A 25,536-nucleotide genomic window follows, 5' to 3' on the forward strand; every position below is an offset into this window, starting at 1 on the left:
CGTTCGGCGTTCCGACCTGGAAACCATCGAAGAATCTGTCTGGTTAGAGCTCACTTTAATTCGACATCAAAAACTTTTATTGGCAGCTTTCTACATTTCCCCTAATCTGTCTCCTCCTGTCTACGATGATGTACTACATTCTATCGAATATGTTATCACTTCTCATAGCAAGCACAAACTACTCATTTTAGGGGATTTTAATACTCCAGGTATTAACTGGAATACCTTTACATATTCTCATAACAATCATTATATGGTTAGTAAGTTCAACTGGCTTTTAGACTTGACAGCTTTTAACACCTTGAAGCAACACAATTTAATTGAAAACTGTTGTGGTAATGTTCTTGACATTTGTTTATCTAATTTTGAAAATGTTCGAGTCTCGACATCTGACATCTCACTTACTCGCTGTGACAAATTTCATCCTCCAATTCTAATAACGGCTTCGGTTTCTGTCCCACCTCCTGCTAATTCAAATCGTGCGGGGAATTCCCCCCGTTTCGCTTACGCACTTGGTGACTATGTGTGTCTCTTCGGTTTTTTTCTTCTCTTCTGTCGACTAGTCCGTTTTAAACGAAATCAGCGATGTTGACGAACAAGTCAGCCGCTTCACTGAAATAGTTCTCAATGGTATGCGCCAGTACATACCTCTGCACACTCCTACTCGCAGCAAGTTTCCGTACTGGTTTTCGAAGGAACTTAGAGCAGTGCTGAAACTTAAGGAGCGGGCCCACCATAAAGCGAAACACCCTGGGCTGGATACATGGGCAGACGAATTTCGCCGCTTGCGTTCCCTTTGCAAACGCCTGTATAAGCGTGATCACGAGTCCTATCTTGAATATTTAGAGAATAGTGCCTCTAATCGTCCTACTGAATTCTGGAGATGCGTTCGCAAACGTTCGAATAAATCTGATAGTCATATTCACTTGGTTGACTCTCATGGGAATGAAATTCGGAATGTCGCTGACGGCTTTGCTCAACACTTTTCCTCCGTGTACAAATCTCCACGTTGCGATTCCGTATGCCTTCCAGCTGGCGCACCTGATTCCGTTCTTCTTGACGAGAAGTTAGTGATAGTCTTAAGTGTTTGAAACCAACTTTGTCCCCTGGACCTGATGGCATTCCAGTCGCCATAATAAAAACCTTCAGTAGTACCTTCGTCCCTGTTTTAACCACGATATTTAATAACTGTTTGAAAAATTCTGCCTTTCCCCGCGTGTGGAAAACGGCGCGTGTTTTCCCTGTCTTCAAATCAGGAAACAAATCTGATGTTTCGAACTACCGCCCCTTATTACTTCTTTGTGCAACCTCTAAGCTTTTTGAACTAGCTTTGCACAAAGTACTTTCCTTCCACCTCAAACATGTAATCTTACATAATCAGCATGATTTCATAAAAGGTCGTTCTACTACAACTAACCTTGTGGCAATTAAAACGTATACATCAGCTGAAGTCCTTCAGAGGAGTCAGGTAGACTCTGTGTACTGTGATTTGAGCAAAGCTTTCGACGTTGTTACTCACTCATTACTTCTTCAAAAGCTTCTGCTGTTTGAGATCGACGTTTCAATTGTAGCCCTCCTACGCAACTATCTTCTTGATCAGTCCTGCTTTGTCAGTGTAAATCGACAGACCTCATTTGTTTACACTCCAACCAGCGGAGTTCCTCAGGGCTCGATATTAGGCCCGCTTCTGTTCTCTGTTTTTATCAATGACGTTTCCTCCGTGGTCGAAAACTCCTCGTTTTTTCCTTTATGCGGACGATATAAAAATGTTCAAGGCAATACATACTCTTCATGATTGCTTGTCATTGCAATCGGACATATCCGCCTTCTCTGATTGGTGCTTGAAGAATGGGCTCACTCTCAATTCATCTAAAACCAAGGTTGTCTCATTTACGCGTAAAACGCACAGTCTTCTCTACTCTTATTCTGTGAATGGTAGGCCGCTGCCCAGGGTTGATGATATTAATGCCCTCAGCGTAGTTTTCGACCGTAGCCTCAGCTTCTCCTCTCATACAAAACGCATTGCTCTGCGGGCTATGCGTACACTCGGCTTCATCTGCTGGCTTTCGAGAGGGTTTCGAGCCCCACTTCCTTTCTTAAAGCTCTACCTCTCCATATGCTTGCCGCTTTGGAACAGCTGTTTGAAACAGCACTTGCCAGTCAAACTGTAAAAAAATCGACAGAGTTCAGCTAAAGTTTTTACGCATATTTCAACACCGGTTTTCTTGCAAAACTTCCAGCTCTCGTCCCAGACGGAGTAACTCACTGCAGCTTCCTTCTCTTAGCTGCCGTCGCGTGAGGGCAGATATAATTTTCTTGTATAAAGTATAAAGTTCTTCATGGTCACATCCTATGCCCTCAGCTCCTAGCGCGCATCCTTTTGCGTGTACCGCGAAAGAGCATAAGGGAATTCAGACCATTCCAAGTTTCTGCGCTCCTGCACTCCCTCTCCCGTCTGGACAGAATGCAAAAGTTGTTTAATTCTCTTTGTCCTCACCTTGATATATTCGAAAATTCTCTCCCTTCCTTTATATTGGATGTCCGTGACGTTCCACTTTGAGCACTCTTTTTCTCTTACATAACTTCCCCTTTTATGCATTTTGTCTTTACTACACTTGTGCATTTGCACCGGTATTATGTTGTTGTTTTTTCTCCTTACTTGTTCATCACGTCTGCTTGTTTTCATTAATATTATTTCTTTAATACTGTGTACTCACGCCTGATTGTCTGTAACGCGTTCACTAATTACATTTCTTATTGTGTATGATTGTATTTCTAGCTTGTATTTCAGAGGTTTCTTATTCGTTCATATTAGTATCGCCTTTATTCTTGTTTGTATTTTGCTATATGCTGTACTTAGCTGTTATCGGTCGTTCTTGTGTTCATTCTCTTTGTTTATTGTTTCATTAGTTATTTATGTCTGTTGCCTGTTCTAGCTGTTTTAATTTACCGCTGCTCTCGCTGTTTTCTTCTTTTCGCTTTTTTGCTTCATGCTTGCTGTCACGCCTTGTTTATGTGTCTTTTTTTTTCTATCGCCTTGACTGCTGCATTACCTCCCTTGAGTGTCTTCCTTTGTGGTGAAATAAATTTACATTTTGTGCGTGTGAAAGGTGTACCAGCACCAGGACCTTTGGGTTGTTCCTGGGCACCGAAAAATAAAGATTGATTATTATTATTATTATTATTATTATTATTATTATTATTATTATTATTATTATTATTATTATTATTATTATTATTATTATTATTATTATCGTTCACCGATTCACAAATTCACCTCGTGCATTATCACACAACGGCTGGCCGACCATTATTTCACTGCTTGTCGTTTTTCTGCTCAGTCGAAGGTTCAGAGAGTTACACTAGCAAGTTGCGGTGATGCCAAGAAGATTCCAGTGTCAATATTAGATGAAAGGAAACTCGATAATTTAGTAGCAAAGTTCAAATGGGCATCTTTAATAGAAGACGAACCAGCGGAAAAGTTTACGTAAAGATATGCGATAAGCTAGCTTTGTTCAAAAACATTTCTACGCGTACGGTTACTCGTAAAATCAGGCAGAATCACAAGTGGCTAAGACCTGAAATTATGCGAGCGATCGCGAACAGAGACTGGCTTTGTAGACGTTATAAACGTAATCCCAGAAATGCAGACTTCCCTTCGGAATACAGGGCTACGAGAAATAGAGTGGAAGCACTTATTAGATCTGCACGGCGCAGGTATTTTCAAGAGCAGTTCGAAAGATGTGACAGAAATCCTGCAAAGATGTGGTCGTTGATTAACTACTTTCGTGGAAAAGAAGCTAACTCACTTTGCTCGGACGTGTTAAAAAATGATTCTGCATCAAAAGCTAACGACTTCAATAAACATTTTACACTCGCGACGGAAAAGGCAGCAACTCGACAAGGCGTTAAGTGCACACTAAAAGAATGTTTATCAGCTTCAGCATATCTTCCAAGGCTCTCAAAGGACAACCTTGAAAGGACAGCATTCAGCTTCAGACGAAACAAGCCTGCAGGAATTGATGGCATATCAGCCTCATTGTTACAACGGAATTTCCCTGCTTTTTCGAACATCCAACTTTTTTTGTTGAACAGATTTTCGGAAAGCGCGGCTATTCCGGAGGGCTTGAAAACAGCTATCGTTGCACCGCTGTTCAAGGGCGGACAAAGAGATGCTTGTGAAAACTACCGACCTATTTCCATACTGCCAATTTTGTCACAAATACCGGAAAATTTTCTGTTTGAATTCAGGACGTCTTTTTTTTAATAAATTCTCTGTCATTTCGAATTATCAGTTTGGGTTTGTTACAGGGAGGGGCACTACAGCACTTCTGGAGGAATTCGCTGATGAACTCTACACTGCATTTGATGAAAATCTGTTCAGCTGTGCCCTCTTTCTCGATGTTCAGAAAGCTTTTGATACCGTGAATCATAATATTTTGTTGCAGAAATTGCATCTGTTGGGCTTCCGAGGCCCCTTTTATGATATTCTCAAGAGTTTTCTGTATGGAGGCGCACAAGTTGTCAGATTAAACTGCCAAAAAGAACATAGCGGGAAACTGTCATTGAGGGCAGTTGTACCCCAGGGGTCAATTTTATCTCCATTGCTCTTTAATTTATATACAAATGGCTTGAGTTCGATAGTATTCAAGTGCTCAATTTTTCAGTACGCGGATGACACAGTTTGGTAGCAAAGCACATTAATTTTGAGACTGCGGTGAATTTGTTACAGGAAAACATAAATAATGTGATGAAATGGTTTGCTGAGAACGGAATTTCAGTGAACACGAAGAAAACAAAGATCCTGTGTTTCAGAAATCCTTTAAAAACATCACTTATAGATAAGCCGGTATTTTTGTATGAGCATGTTTCAGGTCACTGTCAACCGGCGGAATATGTAAATTGGTACAACTATCTGGGTGTGGTCTTCGACGGCTGCTTATCATGGCTAGAACACTTAGCTTACGTATGTTTGAAGCTTCGTAAGGCTTCTTGGTTACTTTTTAATGTGAAATCTTTGGCGCCCTTGGCCGTGAAAAAAATTATTACGCATGCGCTCGCGTACAGTGTTCTTAGGTATGGCATCACTGTTTATGCTTCGTGTTCTTTCCGTTGGCATGACCATTCGAATACGCTCTTGAAAGACATGTTAAACTCCATTGCATATAATTCCCCTCTGCCATCCGGCGCTAACGTTTTTCAATGGCTCAGTCTCCCACCATTTCGCTCTTTATTTGTTCAAACAGTCGTTCGTCGCCATTTTTGGAATTCCAACTTTTTAGTGCTGAATGTTCCGAGTAGAAAGTAGCGGAAGTCGACTCGTTATTTTGTACTGCGGAGTTCAACGCGGTATGGTAGATCAAGACGCTGCGTTTATGTTCCTGAAATCTTTAATGAATTGCCTGATGAACTTTTTGAAGTGACCACTTTGCGGAACCTGAAGATGCACTTGAGAGCTTTATGTTGACCGCGGTCGCTCTTTGTTTATCACGTAATTGCGTGTGCTTTTGTTTTGTTCTGTTACGTTTTTGCATGCTACTTATCTTGGAGCTCTATTCGTGAATTTTGTAATAATTAAACTTTAGTGTTATTTGTAGCGATTAGTGTTTTCTATTGATCTGCCATTTTGTCCCTCTGCTTTGACTGCCAGGCCCAGTCCGGCAAGCCTCTTGTTGGCTTTGACGGGCCTGAACCTCATTTGTACTGTTTACAAAGTGTCAATAAAGACTATTATTATTATTATTATTATTATTATTATTATTATTATTATTATTATTATTATTATTATTATTATTATTATTATTATTATTACTGTTATATTATTATTATTATTATTATTATTATTATTATTATTATTATTATTATTATTATTATTATTATTATTATTATTATTATTATTATTATTATTATTATTATTATTATTACTATTATCAAATTTGGCCAATAAAAACTACTGCCTTTATTTTTTTAACCGCTGACTGCCCTGCAACGCGTCTCTTTCTGGTGCATCAATTGAGCGGTGGACTTTCTTTTATTCAATCAATACTTGTGTTTGGGTGAGTTGGTTCATTTCTTCGAAGGTCCATACTTGCGCAAGGAAGGCGGAGACAAATGAAGTTTATAGATAAAGCATGTACAGAGGGCAAGTTCTTACTAGTTTCTTTTTGTGAAGTCAGCTGCTACAAAAGTCAGTCACGTGTGCGATTCAATTCAGCATACATCCACCAAGTGTAATAACCGAAGCCTGGAATCAACATATCTAAATTCTGATAATACAATGCGAAGAGCACAACTTTTTTTTTGAAATTCATACAGTCGCCAAGGGAAGTAGGACAGTCAGTCATCCATCTTCGTATTTTATTGAATTCGTTTCGTAGATAGCAGGCCTTTTCCGAGTCCAAGTCCTATTAAAATTCCACGCCGCACGCACCACCATAGCACGACTGCTTATCGCAGCAATCAAAGGAAGAAATGCACTAGAAATAGGGGAAATAGGAAGAAGGCGAAAAAAAAGCGAGAGAAAAAAACAGCGTTAGATACAAGCGACATGACGCCGCCGCTACAATCTCGTGAAACGAGAAAAGTAAAGACTCCTCATGAAGTAATTTTTTTCCCAGGCTACCGCTGCACGAGGTAATTTGGCATGCCACAATGTCTTGAGTGTCTTAGTGTATTGCAACAGAAAATATTCGCCTTCAACTGGTGCTGAAAATAAATTATGCAGGGGGACGTACTGCGTACCGACTCATTTTGTTTTGGTTTCATTTACACCTCTCACATTGATCGCTGCTACCGATGACCTAGCCCGGGAGGGTTATCGTCAAGCTGAATATTGCAGAAACGAGCCCTTAGTGCCACTCTCTTGCATAAACCTGCCACAGGTCCAAGTCGCACCGGTGTGGCAGCGCCAATGCCGACTAATGACTGAAAAAGGCAATGTGTTTGATAAGCCTGACGAGCTTAATCGGCGCTAATCGCGTCTGAAAAGAAAGTTCAGGATGTTTGTGTTGCGAATTTTCGGAGCAGGGTCACTACGAGGCGGCCGGACTGTTTGCGACAATATTAGGGTGGGTAGCGACGGCGCCGCGACCTAACCGGCCGTGCCTGTGATTGCTTGTTCGCTTACCCACTTCCTACTGGTTAAGTCACGGTTCACGTCCCGACTGAATAGAACGTAATTGAAGTGAATCGTTACAAAATACGTAAACGGGATGGCGTTAGCCTAAAGGCGAAGGGGATCGGCAAAGATGGTGCTCTGAATACTGGGTTATCTGTGGTCTCCACCTGCAGTAATGCAGGTTTGGGATGAGCATTGGTCGTTTCTACGACTCGCATAAAAGCGGACAGTTAGAGAGATTTTTTTTACTCACGCAATTTAAAAATGTGGTTTGGGCCAATTGGCGAGCCTACAGTGAATCATCGCTCTTCTTTGTTCTTGCCCTGGAGATAACGATTAAGTTCAGAGTCCTTATTTTCTACCAGTAGTGAAAGCAGTTCGATAGACAATGCTATAGAGTGACGCAGCTTTTCACAGTGCTCTTCGTCTCCAATCAAGTGGCCACTACGATAACAACGCAACACATCTAGAGGGTGTTTCATTCAAGTAGTTTCAGGCTTTAAAAAACATCATCACACCCTACGATGGCTCCACCAGCGCACGTTTTTATCATTCCGTCTTCATCAGATCAAAGTATGTTTTTATTGCGGCTCTTTTGCGAGCTTACCAGAAAAAATTGCTAAACTTTTTTTAAGCCCAGCTTTATCTAAAAAAAATTTCATTGGTTGAGCTTGGTTTATGCGGTTCAACCTCCCAAAGCGACTCACGCTACGAGGGACGCCGTAGTAAAGAGCTCTGGAAATGCGACAACGTGGGATTATTTAACGTGCACTGACATACACAGTACACGGTCTTCTAGAGTTTCGCATCCACCGAAATGCGACCGGCGTGGCCGGGATAGAACCGGCGTCTTTTAGGTCAGCAGCCAAGCACCATAACCACTGGGCCTCCGCGGCGCATGAATAGTTGAGACTGGAAGAGTTGTATAGAATATTATAAAGTGTGCTTCAGTTGCTCGCTACAAAGTGTCTTTGGTGTTTTCGTGTTAGCATAAATAGGTACCGGAGACTTTAAATGCTGTTAAATAAAGTTTAGCTTCCTTAAACATACCTTGCTTATCGATTACGCAAGCTTATAGCAAGTACACAGGTTAATACGGCGCTTCCGAGATGAGTGCAAGCACTTCATTTATTTTGCATTCCCCATTTGTAGCATATCCGCGATCGCGGTGGTCTGCAAGCTCTTATCTGCGCGATGCCTTAAAATGACAACGGTGTGGTCATGCGCGTGCTGCAGCATCGTCACCCTAAAAAAAGCGAAGTGCTCGTGCTTATCACAGGAATACCACTTTGTCTTTATTAAATCAACATTTATGCGACCGTTGCCATTGCAGGAGCGCCTGGATGCAATCTCTCCGTATCCCTCTTGCAACCGCAGAAATCGGCAGCTTTGTCAGGGGCGATATACGCTCTTCCACATTGATACCCACTGCCTTCTTTGATGACCGGGCTTGAAGGTGGGGGTCGTGTTGCCTTCCGGCTAATACTTAGATGGTCCAGCTGGGATAAATCAATTTCGTTGCCTTTTTAGCCATGACTGCTGCCTTCCAGTCTTTTAGCATTAGCGGTAGGCTTAGCCAGCCCCACACTGAGCAATCCCATTGCTCCCAAGATGAACAAGCTCTCATTAATCGGACCTAAATACCGTACATTTGATTCCAGGCTCACGGTTACGCGTCACCCAACACTTTGATTGCAGCAGCTAGTCCATCTCGAGCACAGAGGCCGCATACGCTTCATGACTAACGTACAGCCTTAGTAAAAAGTATTCAGGCCACAGTTTGCTTCTGAGCAATCTAGTCAGGCATTCACGACATCTCTGAAGCTCAAAACATGCGGAGGGCCAAAGGTAAAAGCACTGCCCTGTCTTCGGAGATTTAAAACTTGAGTTGAGCCTCATCTGTTGGACAATACGGCTCAAAAGCAAACGCTCTGGTTTGAAGAGTTTTGCCTAAGGCTCTACCTGGCTCGTAGAGGGTTGGTATTGCAGGTCCTTCGCGCAGTAGGGGGACCAAGCGACACGCGAAAGAAACAGCTAATCAGGGTTTGCGAAGCTTGGGTATCCTTCTAGAAAGAGGTGTTCACTCAACACGATAAGGCCTTCCTTACCCAAGCCCATAAAATCTACACAGACACGCCACCCCTTGTCTCACCTTGGGGCCGATTGATCTGAGCGTGAAAAATTACCGCGGGAGCCAGTATTGGCGTTACCGTCGGCGTGACCGAAAACTTGGGACTAGTCGATTACAAGAGGTTCCAATAGAAGGCGCCAGCCGCACCAGCGGGTTGCGAGTCAGACACGCTGCCGCTACGCCACGCAAACACGTTCGTACGGCTTGGTTACAGCGGCCGTGCTTTATATGTACGTCGTGTGGTCTTTCACAAAATGACTGGGATTGCGAAAGTGGAAGCAGTATACATGTCTGCGCGGGCAGGAGAAATTGCTGTCGTGTCATACCCTTGAAGGGGGAGCTTAAGTATCTCCCAATTTTTAACGTTTGGCAAACCCCATTGATTTTCTATGAAGGCCAGGCCTTTCTGCGCAAGCCCAAGTATAAGTTCACCAGTCCGATTTTGTAGTTTCTAAGGCAGAGCACGTAATTACTATCAACATGTTCGCACAGTATCTCACTTTCCTCTGTATAGGTTTCTCAAAACTACGATTGCAAATAGACGTAGTACTGACTGACGCTTTCTTCCCCACTAGTGGCCGATATATGGCACTCTAGAGTATCGACATGCAACTGGGGGTGCGTGGTTTCGAGTTCCGAATGGTGAAACTTTTTTTAGCATATTTTTTTTTCATCGGAAGTTGCATTTAGCGTGACTTGGAATGAGAAATCTCGTTTTGCTCAGAATCGCTTGAATATTATGCCGCGTTCTTAAATTAACTGCATGCATCTGTTCATTTGATGCATACCGCGTTAATTTGAGCTCTCCGAAATCTGTTTTCAGTGAGCTCGCACCGGCTTTTGGCCAGCAGTGGCGGTTTTCTTCCAGATTCTGCAGCATTGGGACTATACTTCTTAGATGCTAGAAAGAGATCTGTGTGAAAAGATGGCGTACATTCGTCGGGTTTAATTAATTAGCAGTGCTCCGCCGTGGCCCGATTAACAAGTACCCGTCTGCAACTTTCGATTTCGCGTTGCCGAAGAACCCACTCCTTTGTGGTCCTCTCTTTAGGTACCTGACATGCTGTGAATTGTTCCGTGCAACCGCTTAGCGGCGGATCCAGTCTTCGCCAAAAGAGTCTGGGACCGACTTTGGCACTGTGCTGTAGAGTAGCCCAAAGGACTTGGCGAGAGCAATTATTTTTTACGGACCGTAAAGTTCAGACTGAAGATGTCTGTTAATTTAGAAAGCTGCTTTATCATACACGAGCTCAGAAAACATCTTCTAAACTTCTTAATCGCCTATTTTCTGACTGTCTATATGCCACATTCTTGTGCATATCTGCTATTCTTTTGTTTTTGTTAAGATATATTTCGTTCCTACGTAAAGCGCGTTTTCCTTTGTCATTGAAAAGAGAGCTCTATAACTGGGCTATGAAATGTAGCAGAAAAAGCAGTATATTTAAACTGATGGGTCAAATTATTTATACACAGCACCCCAATATGGCCTGTTTTGCCGTGTTAAATTCAGAACATAGTCTTGCTTCACACAGTGACAGAAAATAGCACTACCTCAAGAGTTCAAGATTTGTTAAAGAGTGAAAGATCAGCGCAAGGTTCCGTTTTTTTTTCAAATGTGAATCCGACGTCCTTCATCAACCTCCAAAACGTTGTTTTCTTGAAGGAAGTTCGGCAGGTCGTCGTCCATATTGATAGCCTTTAGCACTGTCCAGTGTTGGGACTTGCCTCTTCGCGTGCATACTGCGCACTTTCAGACGCATGGCATGTACTGTGAAGCTGTCATTCTTGACTGTTCGCGAGCTTGAAATCTTCACGTCGCGAGTTCTTTTCTTCGGAGACGCCAAAGGCTCACACAGACGCTCCGCCTTGATTTTGGCAACGGTACGAGGAGATACTCCAGTATCCTCGCTCGCAACTCAGGGCTTCCCGAACAGACTTCTCCGGAAAACGGGCCCTGGTGCGGCAGTACACATTTGCAATTACTTGCTTGGCCTGCATGCCTTGACAGCTTGGATGCACGAACCTTCGAGAAAATGCGTACAGGAGAGGTGGTCGTGGCTTCTGTGCTGGACGCCATTTTCCCAAAAGTGAAAGGGAGCCGGAAAAGTAAACACGGCGGCCAGGGTTGCGGGGACAGCGAAAACGTGAAATGGAAAAAGACGACAAACGCAAAACACAAAATCACAGATCTTGATCGATTCGCACGCAATAAGAGCGTTTTTTGTCACGCTGATGACAAATGTATTATCTACGAAGCCTGCCGGCAAATCATTTGTTATTTTGCGCTCACGACAAGCAACGCACTGTTTTGTGTCGCGGATGCAGGCAGCGCAAAAAAGAGCGCTAGCTTTGGCCGCGTTGCACCTGATGTATGAAACGGAGTGTAGTTTTTGACGGCCAGGAAAGCTGTGCTTGACATGTGACTGACTCCGCTTGCGTTTATAGATAGGCTGCAATAATTCGCCGCTGATATTATGTGCGAGAAATCGCTGCCATTTGGATAGCGGCGACGCGCATGTAGTCGCTCAGAATGAAAGTAATTCAACAAAGGACACAAGTGCCCACTGTTGAAGTCACGCGGCAAGAGTGCACGCCTTATTATTTGCATACCAGGACGGAATTCAGAGTGGGTTCGACGGCAGTGATTTGTGAACAATTGTAGAGAATGACTACACTTGAATAGGGACGACAAGAAAATGCAGAAAGTGTGTAGGCGACGACGGAAGCGAAAGATGTGGAGCCGTCCTTATTTCAGTGCAGTTCTTTTTCTCGCGCCATCAAAAAGTGAGATCGGCGCCTATCACATGCCCAGCTTTCTTGGACATCACCACTTAGTGTCCTCTGTTGGCCTCCAGTAGCGAACAAAGCGTAACTGAATGGGCATATTTTAAGCTTGTACGTATATCGTGTTCCGCTATTAAATGCGCTATGTAGAGTGCTCCTCTCAGCTAAACTGGTGACTTGTTCGAGTTCAAATTTCGCAAAGAAACGGCATTTAGTCGGCAGAATTGTTTTGTGTTACATTTGTTGGGTACTTGCCTGATTGGATGGCATTCGCGTCGACAGAGGCGACAACGAAACAAAATAAGCCGCTATCTCAGCGATTTCACTGGTGGCGCTATCTCGTTTGCCGGCCCTGGCGATTTGACAAAGATAGGAAATGGGGGGTTGTTTTTCGGGAGGTGTGAAGAAGCTTTGACAACTGCTTTATCAATAACAACAAAAAACTTAGTTTGACCAAAACTCCACTAAATTGCAACTCTTTCGTGAAAAGGCGTCTTCAAGCCTCCCGCAAAACAGCCCTCAACCCCCTCCTTTGCCGAATCTCCGCGGCCCACAAATGAGATGGCGCCACCTGTGCAATCGCTGAGATAAGGGCTTATTTTGCTTCGTTGTCGCTGCGGACGACGTGAATATCCGACTTTTTTTTATCGATCCATGCAAGTACCCCTAAGGAATGTAGCATAATACAATTCTGCGTACCAAACGCCATTTCTGCGCGAAATTTGAGCTCGCACAATTCACCAGTTTAACTGAGAGAAGCTTTCTACTGCGCGCTTTTAATTGAGGAACAGTTAGTATTATGAGATAATTAGACAGTCCTGATACAATATGAGCAGAAATGATGTTTATTTTAGTCGACTCTTCTGCGCCGCCTCATAACCTTACCTATAAAATGCTCCTTGCGCTCCTACCATCGAAAAAATCAATCACATGTACCGAACATTAAGACTACCAACAGTGATTTTGAGTGCTTAGCGTCACACAACAAGTGCTGGCAGTCGTGCAGATTAGAAGCATTTGATATTTCTTGGGCTTCTTGACGTTCCCCTGTATAACCTGACCCCTTCTTATGCATGAAAATGAAGATAATCAATATATACAGACGTTCCTTCATTTTTCTGTGACAGTCTACTTTGAGGCAGTTCATATTGAGAAGAGAAATATCTGCTCAGAATCTCCTAATAGTCAACCTCTTACTTACAAGGTCCCCTGCACTTCCGCAGTAGTCCTGTTCGGATTCTCTCATTTCAGCTCGTCTTGGACGGCGTGGTGGTGGTGTCGTTCGCTTTAAGAGGATTAAGCACATCTTATTAGGGGCTGGTTAAAAGCATCAGCAGTTTTCATTTCCAGCCGTTTCCTATGACGGCGGTGCCAGCAGGCCAACATTATTTTTATATCTTTTTATAAGCCCGAACTAACAAACAGTTCGCGAGACGTAGCACGAACTAAATGGGCCGTTTTAATACCCGGCGCTTCCTGCGCGACCAATGCCGTAATTTTGTTTAGCATTATTCACTCCTTTAGAACGTCATATCTGTGTTCTAGCTTACTACTCGGCTCCTATTTCAGCCGCGAGCAATAATGTGCCATCTTATTCTCCGCGCGATATCTTTGAGTCTTCACGAAACAGATCAAGATCATATTTTACCTCATCCGTGAAAACCTTCTGTGCATTTTACACTACGCCTCTACTCAAAGAGTATAGCGTTATTATAAAATACCATTTCGTTTCACAAAGAGAGAATTTATTCCTTCAGTGAAATTACGAGGAAGCACTTCCGTTATTATATACGTCTTGAGGGCGTGAAAAAATAAATGGCACGCGACCATTACTCAAAGCATGACATGCCTCAAGAATGCTATTTCACGAAGAGCGCAAAGTATTAGGGAAATGGTGAAGTCCATGGTTCTGCAGCTATGCTGGTGGTTCTTTTTCTCGTTTTGCAGAACATAAATTCGCGTCGTGATTTACGGTCTTCGGAGGTTTAGCGTCCCAAAGCGACTCAGGCTATGAGGGACGCTGCAGTGGAGGGCTCCGGAAATTTCGACCACTAGGGGTTTCTTAACGTGCACTGACATTGCGCAGCACGCGGGCCTATAAAATTTCGCCTCCATTGAAATGCGACCGCCTCGGCCGGAATCAAACTCGCGTCTTTCAGGCCGAACGCCATAACCACTGAGCCACCGCGGCGGTCAATTCGTGGCATGATTCGTGGCTGGCACCAGATGCACTATTTTAATGCGGATGAAATACATAATCACCCTTCCTGTGAGGCGGGTGTTTGCGAATGAACTTTGACCAGACGCGGGTAGGGGGGGGGGGGGGGGTTAAAGAGGGTTGTGCTTTTGCTGCGCTCCGGCAAGTCGATCATGCAATAAACGTAAATTTCGTAGAGGTGTTTTATTGCGTTCACTGGTGAAAGTAAGGAATAAATTCTCACCTTTCGCAATTTATTATGTAGCAAAACATATCTTTTCTCTGTCAGCACACCACATCCTAACTGCCTTGCCAAAAGTGTTTTACTATAGCCGGCTTCTCTAAATTGTTTGCCTAGCTGTGCGCCGAAATTACTCGCCGTCCTGTGCTCGCATGAACTCTCCAGCAGCTTCTTAAAGCTCATTTGGAAAAAACTACGTTTACCTAGTTTAAAATGAAGTGAATTATGCGTAGCGCCGGTATTGTCTAATTCGTCCCGTGCGTGTCTTCAAGCAATACAAGTTTCCCCACGACGAACCAACTCGCCCGAACAGACACCGTGATAATGTTCACGATAGATTGAGAAAAAAAATATGCCGCCACCGTCTGGGAGACGTCGAAGTAACGAGCGTTAGCTGTTTGGTAGCGCCATCTATCGTCCATGCGATGTATTACCACGTGATTAGGCTACTTTTCCATACCTCACGACCCGCCGCGGTGGCTCAGTGGTTAGGGCGCTCGACTACTGATCCGGAGTTCCCGGGTTCGAACCCGACTGCGGCGGCTGCGTTTTTATGGAGGAAAAACGCCAAGGCGCCCGTGTACTGTACGATGTCAGTGCACGTTAAAGATCCCCAGGTGGTCGAAATAATTCCGGAGCCCTCCACTACGGCACCTCTCTTCCTTTCTTCTTTCACTCCCTCCTTTATCCCTTCCCTTGCGGCGCGGTTCAGGTGTCCAACTATATATGAGACAGATACTGCGCCATTTCCTTTCCCAAAAAAAAACAATTATTATTATTCCATACCTCACGGCGAGCGGGCGCCTACCGCCTCGAGGTCGGATATTTTTGGCCAATTTGGGCCGAAAAAGTTTTTCGAGTCCTTGGAGGGCCATTTTTCCCAACCTCAAGGTGGTACGTGCGCGGTCGCCATGAGGTATGAAATAGTGAGCTGCCGAGTGATGACGTCACGGCCGCCATGATAATCCTAACCATAACTAAATATTAACGTAATTAGACGATATTGGTGTCTAACATGTTTTACTCATCGAGCCCGTTACGGATATGCCATTATTTAGATCATGGCTCGATTTAATTAACATGACGTTATTTAATTATAAGAAATAAATTTAAGCCTAACCATAACTAAATATTAACCTCATTAATTAATATTACTGACTAACGGGTTCTACGCATCTAGAAGACTCCACACATCTAATTATTTTTATGATGACGTCATTAATTACTCAGTTATAAGCGATCAAAAAGTCACGGGAGTAGCTATCTATGACGTCACAAAATTAGTGACCTTGCCAATCAATCACCAATTCGATATACTAATGACGTCACCAGTCAATAACCAATTGGGTTGCTCTATCGATTTGCTATGGGGGTCGTCATCTTGAATTCCTCGGCCCTAGAAAATTTCACGCCGAAAGGAGGTGGTAGCTGACCCCAAGAAATCGAGAATAGTGATGAATAAGTGCTAACGCTCTTAAAAAGCGAAACATACTAACGCCTTCAAAACTCCCGAGTATTATTCCAGTACAGCACAAACACCCAAGGATAATCCTTGATGCAGCGTACATAGTTGTAACCTGTGAGAGAGAAAAAAGGAGGACAATCAAAGGAGGCTTAACCGATCTTTAAGAGTACAATGCGATAGCATTAGTGATCCCTTCCATGCATGTACTCCTTCTCTTTCGCATATGTTCTGCCTACATGCCCATATTTGCGGAACTAGTCTCTAGTTTAGTTCTCTAGTTTAGTTTTGCTTACAATCAACTGTACATTCTACATAATCATCGCTATACGGTGTCGTGGCGCACAGGCTAACTGAACCCAGGCTCCATTTGGTAGCGTGTCTGAGTCGTCGAGCTGAGGAAGGATGGAACTTAGAGTTTGGGAAAATGAACACAAGCGGGTATATTGGAACTTTGACGAAAATTATTTGCATATGAAGAAAAAGCGAACAGTCAAAAATTAAGAGTTCATGCCTCGAGCGACTAGATAAGCCTTGTCGCCAGGGCCCAGAGCGTCCTTTCTCACTCAGCACGCTCCTTAAATCCCCTAAAGTTCCGCCCTTTCATTAGGCGGACGCCAATCCAACACGAGGCATATTTCTCCAAGATGGGAACCTATAAAGGTTGCACAGCAATGTAGCAGGCGGAGTCACTCGTTGCAGAGTCGACCCGTGGGAACGGGGGAGGAGAAATCGCAAGTCCGCTGCTATTTCGTACAGTGTAGCTACAGTGGTGCCAGCGGATCCGTGTCCCCGGAAAACACCTGACGGACTTGCGGCGCCGCGGGCCTCAACTGTGGCGAGCTTTCTCCGGTCGGGCCGGCTCCTGACGGATACGGCTAATTACTTGACGGCGCCGTTTCTTTATTCCCCCGTCGTCTGTCTGTAGTCAGTCGCTGCCAAAAGGCGTCCTTCTCCGGGAAGCAGTCAAAGGGAAAGTCACTCCCACCGAGCGAAGCGTGCGAAAATTCCGCAGGCACTTTCCCAGCGAGGCACCCTTTTTTGGTGTCGACGGCTGGTCAAATGTCGCGTCGCCAGCTGTGTCATGACAACGGCTGCAGACACGTCCATCAGTGCACGCTACCTGCAAAATATGTCACTGACAATTGAGGTCGTCTCTACACACGTGGTTGGCACAGTTGTATAGAGGTAGCGTGCCCGGTTCGTGACCGAAAGTGCTGCAGTTCAATTCCCACTCGACGGCTACTTTATTTTCGGCATAGTATTTTAAACTTTATCGGATACATAGAACGCAGGGAGCCCTCATACAACAAATGGAGTAACTAGGGTCACGACCCATATGTTCATGAGCAGTGTCATAGTGGGAACGTGGCCCCTGCATTAGAGTCCTTTGAATGACTTTTTATTTCCACCTGCCACAGTGGTCTCCTCACAACCTGTTGAACAGGTCTCCGCCAATTACTCCTCCTTTTAATGCAGCAAAACATTTCTCGGTGACATTTACCTGCTTTGCCCGAGAATTTTCCTCAGTGTTGTTTCCGCCCTTTCGCAACGCTTGAACAACTGCGAAAGTACACGACAATGTGAAAATTATGTTTAAGTTGGATTCGAACACGTGCCCCATCGGTGCTACGCTGACGCCTTGACTACTCGGCCACTTCCTCAAGGTTGCTGTTAACGCTTTGTATACGGCTGTTCTGGCTGCCTAATAAGGAGCTGGTAACATATGTTTTACAAGTCCTCGCTTGTCCTAGTTCAAGTTGACAAAAAGTCCGCGCAGAAAAGAGTTCAAGGAAAAACAAGGGCAGAGCGTCACTGTATAAAAAAATGCAAGACGGATTAGTGCGGTTGGGCCAAACGTGAATTAGGAGCGCTAGCAGTCCAGTTTTCACTTCGTCTTCGTGCCAAGGCTCGGATTTCAAGGTGAAGCAGGCTTCACGTACACATCAGTGAAATCGGACATGTGCTCCGCCATACGGGTATTACGCGAAGCGCTAATAGTTTGGTGCCCATATGCGTGGAATTCGACATTCACTTTACATTCAATGATCGCTGCGAGTCCACATACCGCTCCTCGCGCAGTGGTGCAGCGGTTAAGTGATGCTTACAGCCAGGTTGCTTTCCCCCAGCAAACTCAAGGGCACAGAGAGAGGCTTCGGGCAGACAAACATCGGCGAAATCTGAGCTTGGGAGTTTTGAAGAGAAAGCTTCACTACGCTAAGCAAAGCCGATTTTGCCGCACGTTGCCGGTCGACCTTCAAGTGAGCCAGAGGCCAAATGTGGCTATAGACCTTACCATACGTGGTCCACCTTGGTGTCGCACCGCTTGACCGTTGACCTTTCCATTGGCCGGTAGAGGGTGGTAGAATAGGCCGCAGCGTTCATTGCGTGACCAACCTCTCGCGATCAACCATTAATTTTACTGCTTCCCCCTGCCAGGGTGACAGGGTTCGCGCGCTATCTAGTGTGCGGAACGCACTCAACGTTACAGACGCCAAGCCCCGTCTACCTGCCCGATACACCACAGCTTTCGCGGCCTAACCAGGTTCAGCAGTACTTAAACCACAACTAATGTTTTTTTCTCTGACCTATTGCATTCTTTGACAATTTCATTTCATCTACCTAGCGACGTCGGGACTAACACAGGCCCGAAACCAAAGGCAGAAAGTATGTTAACAGATATGGTAGCCGGACAAACTCTAATCAGTGAAGAACGCTCTGCCCTCGACTCAAGAACGACTTCTTTTGAATAGTAGCCGCCGCGGTGGCTCAGTGGTTAAGGCGCAAAGCTTCTGACCTGAAAGACGCGGGTTTGATCCCGGCTGTGGAGCAACGTTGAACGAACACAAAAGCGTTGGCTTCTACAGTAATTGACACCCTTCAACACGTGAATGGTTTGGAGAAAACTGTTCCGCACCTTAAAAATGTAGTTGACAAACTTTTATCTCAGAAATGATAACCAACAAAACCGATCCCGTAGAAACAACCTTATAATTCATGGTGTGGATGAACCGGTAAGTGTAATGTGGGACGAATTGTTGTCTTCTATGTCATAGTTGCTGTCTTTCAAGCTCGGAATCCAATGTGAAGGCCCTGAGTGCGGCCATGCATGGTAAAGAAAATACTGAAAAAATGAGGTTTGTCATTTTCAAGCTGCTTTACTTTAGAACCGGGCTTGCTATCCTTAGAAAAGCTAGCAAACTCAAAGAATCCAACACAGACTTCTAGGAAGGCTTTTCTGCACGTGTGAGGAACATTCGAAAGTCTCTGCGAAAGCACTCCACTTACATTCGTAAAAAAGCAGCCAAATATAGATTTCAGTACGACTCTCTGATAGTCGACAGTGTTCCTTACACGTGGGATGACATTCACAATACAATTGTTGAAGCACCTCGAGCCATGGTTTCTACGGACAAAGAGTGACTCGCGAATGAGCAGAAGCTAACACTTTTGAACATAAATGCTCAAAGCTTGCTTAATAAAACTGAAGATTTCGGTTGGCTGGTAGAGTGTTACAAGACCGTCAATTATTCGTGTAACGCAAACGCAGCTGAAAAACTCCGTATGAGATATTGAATTTTTGCGTCCAGATTATTTAGTTGCAAACAATGACAAGAAATCTCGTACACGTGGGGGCGTAGCTTTGTTCATTAGATAAAAGCCCTGGATTTAATCTACATTCATTTCTTCCAAATACAGAGTCTGTTAGCAACCGGATAAAGATTTCAGTTCTTGTGAATGTTTTGGGTGCACTTTATCATCCACCTAGTTCGGAAAATGGGTTTTCGCACATTACAGAATATATAGCTAAGCAATTTTATCACTTCTTACGCATATAATGGAAAGCATATTGCAGATGTTATGATTAACTCTTGCGAAAAATATTTGCTAATCTCTAAGTCGCAGTTTGCATTTAGCAAAGAAAAAAGGGCTGTGACTCTTTGTAGAAATCTTCAGTGCTGTTGTTAGCATTGAAATTGCCAATGAAATTGCCTTAGCACTGTTCCTGGATATGTATAGGGCTTTTGACACAGTAAACACAAAATACTGATAAAAACGCTGAGATAAACGGGGTTTCGAAGAATATTTGCAGAATTGCTTCATGATTATCCTAAAGACAGCTATCAAGCGGTAAAGATTGGAAACATGAGAAGTGACCCAATGCCAGTCTAATATGGGGTACCGCAAGGTTCCAATAAAAGCCCACTTCTCTATACCATTTATGCAGACGACCGAAGTTTCTTTATACTGTCATTACACCTCTTTGAATTTGCCGATGACACTGTTAGTTATTACGAAAAGGTCATACAAATCCGCCCCATAAAAAAATGGAAATAGATATAAACAACATTGTATACTTGACAAATAGAAACAATATTTTTATATTAAAATAAAGCCAAGGTTATGTGTATTACAAGCCCACATAAACCGATTAAATTTGACTACAATTTTCATCATAACGAATGCAGAGACAAAAGCTCGTGCCCTCCCCCCGAGTACATTGCAACCGTTTAGAATTTTTGTTCATATATAAATGAATTCTTCAATTGGGAAGAGTCTGTTAAGTAAATATATATATAAGGGGTTAAGAACAGTAGGAGCATATATTTACAAACTACGTCATGGTGCAAATGTGCAGTCCCGTTATTTGGTATGTCAATCGTTAGGAGAGAGCAGCCTTCGATATGGTATAACTCTACACGAAAATTGTTCATTCAGCCGGCAAAGAAAAATTAGCAAACTTCTCCACAGATATTGTAAAAGCATCGTATATAGAAAAAAATTGGCGGCGGTTTAGCTCTGGTTAAACCTGTAGTGACGCAATAGCTACAGCTGGCCGAGTGGCACTTGATCACGTGACCAACCACGTGATCAGCCACGGCGCCGCGCCGCCGGCAGCTGCTCCGCATCACATGACGAACCACGTGACAGCGTGGCGGCGCTGCCACGATGAAGGCTCCAAATGCTACCGCAATGTAGCTATCGCTACAAAAACCTGCACGAAGAATATCAAGACGAAATGATGAAAAAATCTCCTTGTTAAATTTTTATCAACCATATGTTTACGTTGCCTTGACCTCTCGATATTATAGTAATGAATACAGAACACCGGTCAACAGAGAAGGAACTTTACGAGAAATAGAAAGATATCGACTCCCAGAGTGTTCACCAATTATAGAAAAGAATTAAAAATTGCTATGTGCCGCATCATTTTCTCATATTGCCCAAAGAATACATGAAATTCAGTGTCATAAAAAAGGTGAAAAAGATGCTAAAAAATTGGTGCCTTCTTTCTTCATGAAATGTACTTTATGTGAAACCCTTAAAATTGATACGGCGTTCAATCAAAATGAAAATCATTCATCATCGTCATATAAGTTGTTTTTTGCACTAATGCGTTTGTGTCCTTGCTATATTTACTTCTTGTAGTGGAAAGTGCCTGCTTATTTTTTTGTGCATTCCTGTTGATTGTTTGATTTTCTTACAAATGTAATCAAATCTTGCTTCACACCTGTTTTGACGCTTATTCTAATTATCTCTTCATATAATACATGTTTGCCCGGTAAGCACCCCATGACCTGCCTACCCACCCACAAGCACTGTATGCTTTGGTGTGGTAGAATATGTGCATTGGAAAATACAAAAGAGATCTTTAGCGTGCCCTGACATCGAACAGCACACGGGAGCCTTTTTTGCGTTTCGCCTCCATCGAAACGCGGCCGCCACGGTCGGGTTCGAAAACGGGTACTCGGCTCAGTAGCCGAGCGCGCTAACCACTGAGCCACCGCGATGCAAAAAGGCGCCCGTGTGCTGTGCGAGCTCAGTGCACGTTAAATATCCCCAGGTGGTCGAAATTATTCCGGAGCCCTCCCTCCACTACGGCACCTCTTTCTTGCTTTGTTCTTTCACTCCCTCCTGTACCGCTTTTCTTACGACGTGGTTCGGGTGCTCACGGAGATACGTGAGACAGTTACTGCTCCATTTCCTTTCCTCAAAAACCAGTTTTCATTTTTCAAGATACAAAACGCAACGTAGACTATTATTATTATTATTATTATTATTATTATTATTATTATTATTATTATTATTATTAATATTATTATTAATTTCTTTTTGGGAGGCCGCATAGAAACTGCGCCACCTAAAAAAAGCCCTCTTGCGCTGCGGGCCGCCCCGCCGCGGTGGCTCAGTGGTTAGTGAGCTCGGCTAATCATAATTGGTTTTGGGGGAAAGGAAATGGCGCAGTATCTGTCTCATATATCTTTGGACACCTGAACCGCGCCGTAAGGAAAGGGATAAAGGAGGGAGTGAAAGAAAGGAAGAATAGGTGCCGTAGTAGAGGGCTCCGGGATAATTTCGACCACCTGGAGATCTTTAACGTGCACTGACATCGCACAGCACACGGGCGCCTTAGCGTTTTTCCTCCGTGAAAACGCAGCCGCCGCGGTCGGGTTCGAACCCGGGAACTCCGGATCAGTAGTCGAGCGCCCTAACCACTGAGCCACCGCGGCGGGGCACGCTCGGCTACTGATCCAGAGTTCCCGGGTACGAACCAGATTGCGGCGGCTGCGTTTCGATGGAGGCGAAACGCTAAGGCGCCCGTGTGCTGTGCGATGTCAGTGAACGTTAAAGATCCCTACGTGGTGGAAATTATTCCGGAGCCTTCCACTACAGCACCTCTTCCTTCCTTTCTTCTTTCACTCCCTCCTTTATCCCTTCCCTTAAGGCGCAGTTCAGGTGTCCGCCGAGATGTGAGACACATACTGCGCCATTTCCTTTCCCCAACAACCAATTTTCATTGTCATTTTTCAGCGGGCTGAACACACAAATGCTTGGAAGTGTCGAAAGCTCATCCCCGAGGAGTGCTTGGTAATTTATATAGAAAACGTAGGAAAATATATGAAAAAAGGATCCGGAATCGACGGCGCGCGATATGTACTAGACCTGACTAAGAGTGCAGTTGAAATCGGATTCGCAGAGAGCAGAGGGGAGTACTCTATGATATTCGAACCGATCTTTCTTCTCTGCAGTTTTTTATTGCATATGCTAATGGTTACGTTGGGCGAGAATAACAATGCAGTTACAGCATCAACGGAGCGCTTAGTTGCTTAGTGACCACGCTGCTAAATTTCAGCGTACAAGCTGCGAGACAGCGCAGTTTTTTGAAGAACTCCAAAACTTCATGACGAACTCCAGACCTGTAACCCAGCTCTGAAACAAAAACGATTACTTTGATAACGTCAAAGTTTCATGTGCTTCAAAACTGTCGACATCGCTGCTAAAACATGTAGCAGGTTTATCAAGCACAGCAGCAACTATACCCTCTCTTACGTTATTTCTACCCATGCTTGCGCTTTTTGTGAGACACGTCTATAACTGAAGGCGACATGTACCTGTTCGTCACCTCCACACAGGCAACAAGAGCGCGCAGAGCTGGAAGAAATGGACGTGGAAATGTTTACTTCATTGTGCGAGACAGAGAACCTCGATAAAGAGAACGCAGGCCTACTTTCTCTAAAAGGAATAGTCGTTAAATACATTAAATAAACACAAATTCAAGGGATCCAAACAACCACTGGCACAAACGTTTGTCAGGCACTAATTAAATCTTTTCATCGAGAACGAAACTGCGTTCTTTCAAAGAAATGCTGTTAGGGCACATAACATGCGCTCATATAGCAGGGCTTCGTTGAAAAATCGCTCTCTTATTTCCCCGCTTTTTCAATTCAGTCATTTAAAAATGCGGAACATAAAGGTCTACCCCGTCTTGTGAGTGTGCCTGCTTTCGAAATTGCAGATCCCTTGTTCAACCTCAAATGCCGGTCTGCTTGAGCTTGGACTGGAATAACCATGGAAGGCAGAAGAAAGGGAACAAAAGAAATTGCCGCATTGTTTAGAATGACTCTACGTACATAAGTATCAAGAATCTTCTCGGCTGGTCACAGATCTTTTTTAGCCCTCAGCAATTACAGGTCTAAATTTTGCATTTTTTATGTCCTTTGCAGCCGCGATAGAATGCTGTTCTTTCTAGATAGAATTGGAGACGCACACAAAAATAAGAAAGGTACGGAATACACTACATGAGCTAGTTTGCCCCGAAATTGTTCGTAGGGCTATGAGAGACGCTCCAGTGGAGAACCTCAGGATTAATTTAAACCGTCTGGTGTTCCTAAACGTGCACTGACACCGCTGAGCACGGCCGTTTCTGCGTTTCGCCTAAACCGATGCCCCAGCGGCCAGGATTCGATCCCTTGACCTCGGACTGAATAGCCGAGTGCTATGTCCACTAAGCACCGGCACTGGTAAACACGATGAAGCAGAGAAATAATCAATACAATACTAATATCAGAATTAAGACGCTGCGAAAATCAATAACCTAACAACTGGTGACTGGGAGGTGGCACTGTCCAGCTCACACCCAGAAAACCAGCTTTGGCAGGTGAGCTTGACAAGAGCGGCAGCATAAAGCCAATGGGCTCTAGAATGAAGGGCTATCCAAGTAATCCCGATTTATTTTGTGCGTTAAATGTTTTTGATGCACAAACATGAGACAAGAGACGACGAAACAGGCACTGTCGCGGAACGGAGTACCAGCGAGAAGCATGGAGGCCAGTGGTATCTGATCATCGCTATGACTCATGTATCCGAACGTGAAATATAAAAAAAATCTTTAAACGCATGCCTGCGCATTGATAATATCATGCAGTGAAGAAGGGGGCCACTTACTAAGGAACGACAGCTGGTACCACCGAATACAAAAAGAATCGCTGGAAACGATCGCTCGGAACATTTCTAAACCGTTTGAGATAAGCCTGGATGGATTCTTCTGCTGGGTCCACCGTCACCCTACTCTGGCCAATCCCCCACCTTGGGTATGTGCCATTTTCTCAGAGGCAACAACAACAACAACAGATTCGGCTAACGCGGCCTGAAGAAAACATCAGAATGAATATATGGTTTCTCAGACGCCCAGACTACATCTCATCTGTGTGTTCATGCTCATTCATAATATCAAATACAAGTGCAGGTCACTCGGCTGCCGGCCCGAAAGACGCGGGTTCGATCCCGGCCGCGGCGGTCGAATTTCGATGGAGGCGAAATTCTAGAGGCCCGTGTGCTGTGCGATGTCAGTGCACGTAAAATAACCCCAGGTGGTCGAAATTTCCAAAGCCCTTCACTACGGCGTCCCTCATAGCCTGAGTCGCTTTGGGACGTTAAATCCCGCATAAACCATAAACAAGTGCAGGTCGCATTAAATGCACACGTGGGGCATTTTATATGGGCATCTGGTTGCACCATTCTGTTCCTTCCACGCCCATGAATCTTTAGTGAGTTATCTCTTAGCGTAAAAAATCCCTTTATTCTTTATTATTTCAATCTCCTGTTCTTTAGCATTGCACTGCCGCCAACAGATTCTTCGCCGGTACTCCCACAGTCGCTTCGGCCCTTCCGCTTCAGAACTTAACAGCAACACTCTCTCTTGTGTTCTTATCAGCTTCACTTTTATGACAACTGCACAATCATTAACGCAGTTTTCTCTGATTTTATTTTTCACTTTATGCACGTTGTGGCTGGCTTCAGCAAATCAGCAATAAGTGAAAAA

General features: G+C 44.1%; 1 long non-coding RNA gene across 1 annotated transcript; it reads right to left on the reverse strand.

Annotated features, from left to right (window-relative positions):
* Positions 1–6,336: 6,336 nt before the first annotated feature.
* Positions 6,337–23,440, reverse strand: LOC144097321 (uncharacterized). Its single transcript, XR_013306980.1, has 5 exons — positions 23,327–23,440; positions 15,967–16,047; positions 13,234–13,317; positions 7,371–7,440; positions 6,337–6,476 (listed from the first exon to the last, which is right to left on the reverse strand). It is a non-coding gene; the product is annotated as an uncharacterized LOC144097321 (long non-coding RNA).
* Positions 23,441–25,536: the final 2,096 nt, after the last annotated feature.

The sequence above is a fragment of the Amblyomma americanum genome, chromosome 7, assembly GCF_052857255.1.
Source record: "Amblyomma americanum isolate KBUSLIRL-KWMA chromosome 7, ASM5285725v1, whole genome shotgun sequence".
In the NCBI taxonomy this organism is placed as follows: Eukaryota; Metazoa; Arthropoda; class Arachnida; order Ixodida; family Ixodidae; genus Amblyomma; species Amblyomma americanum.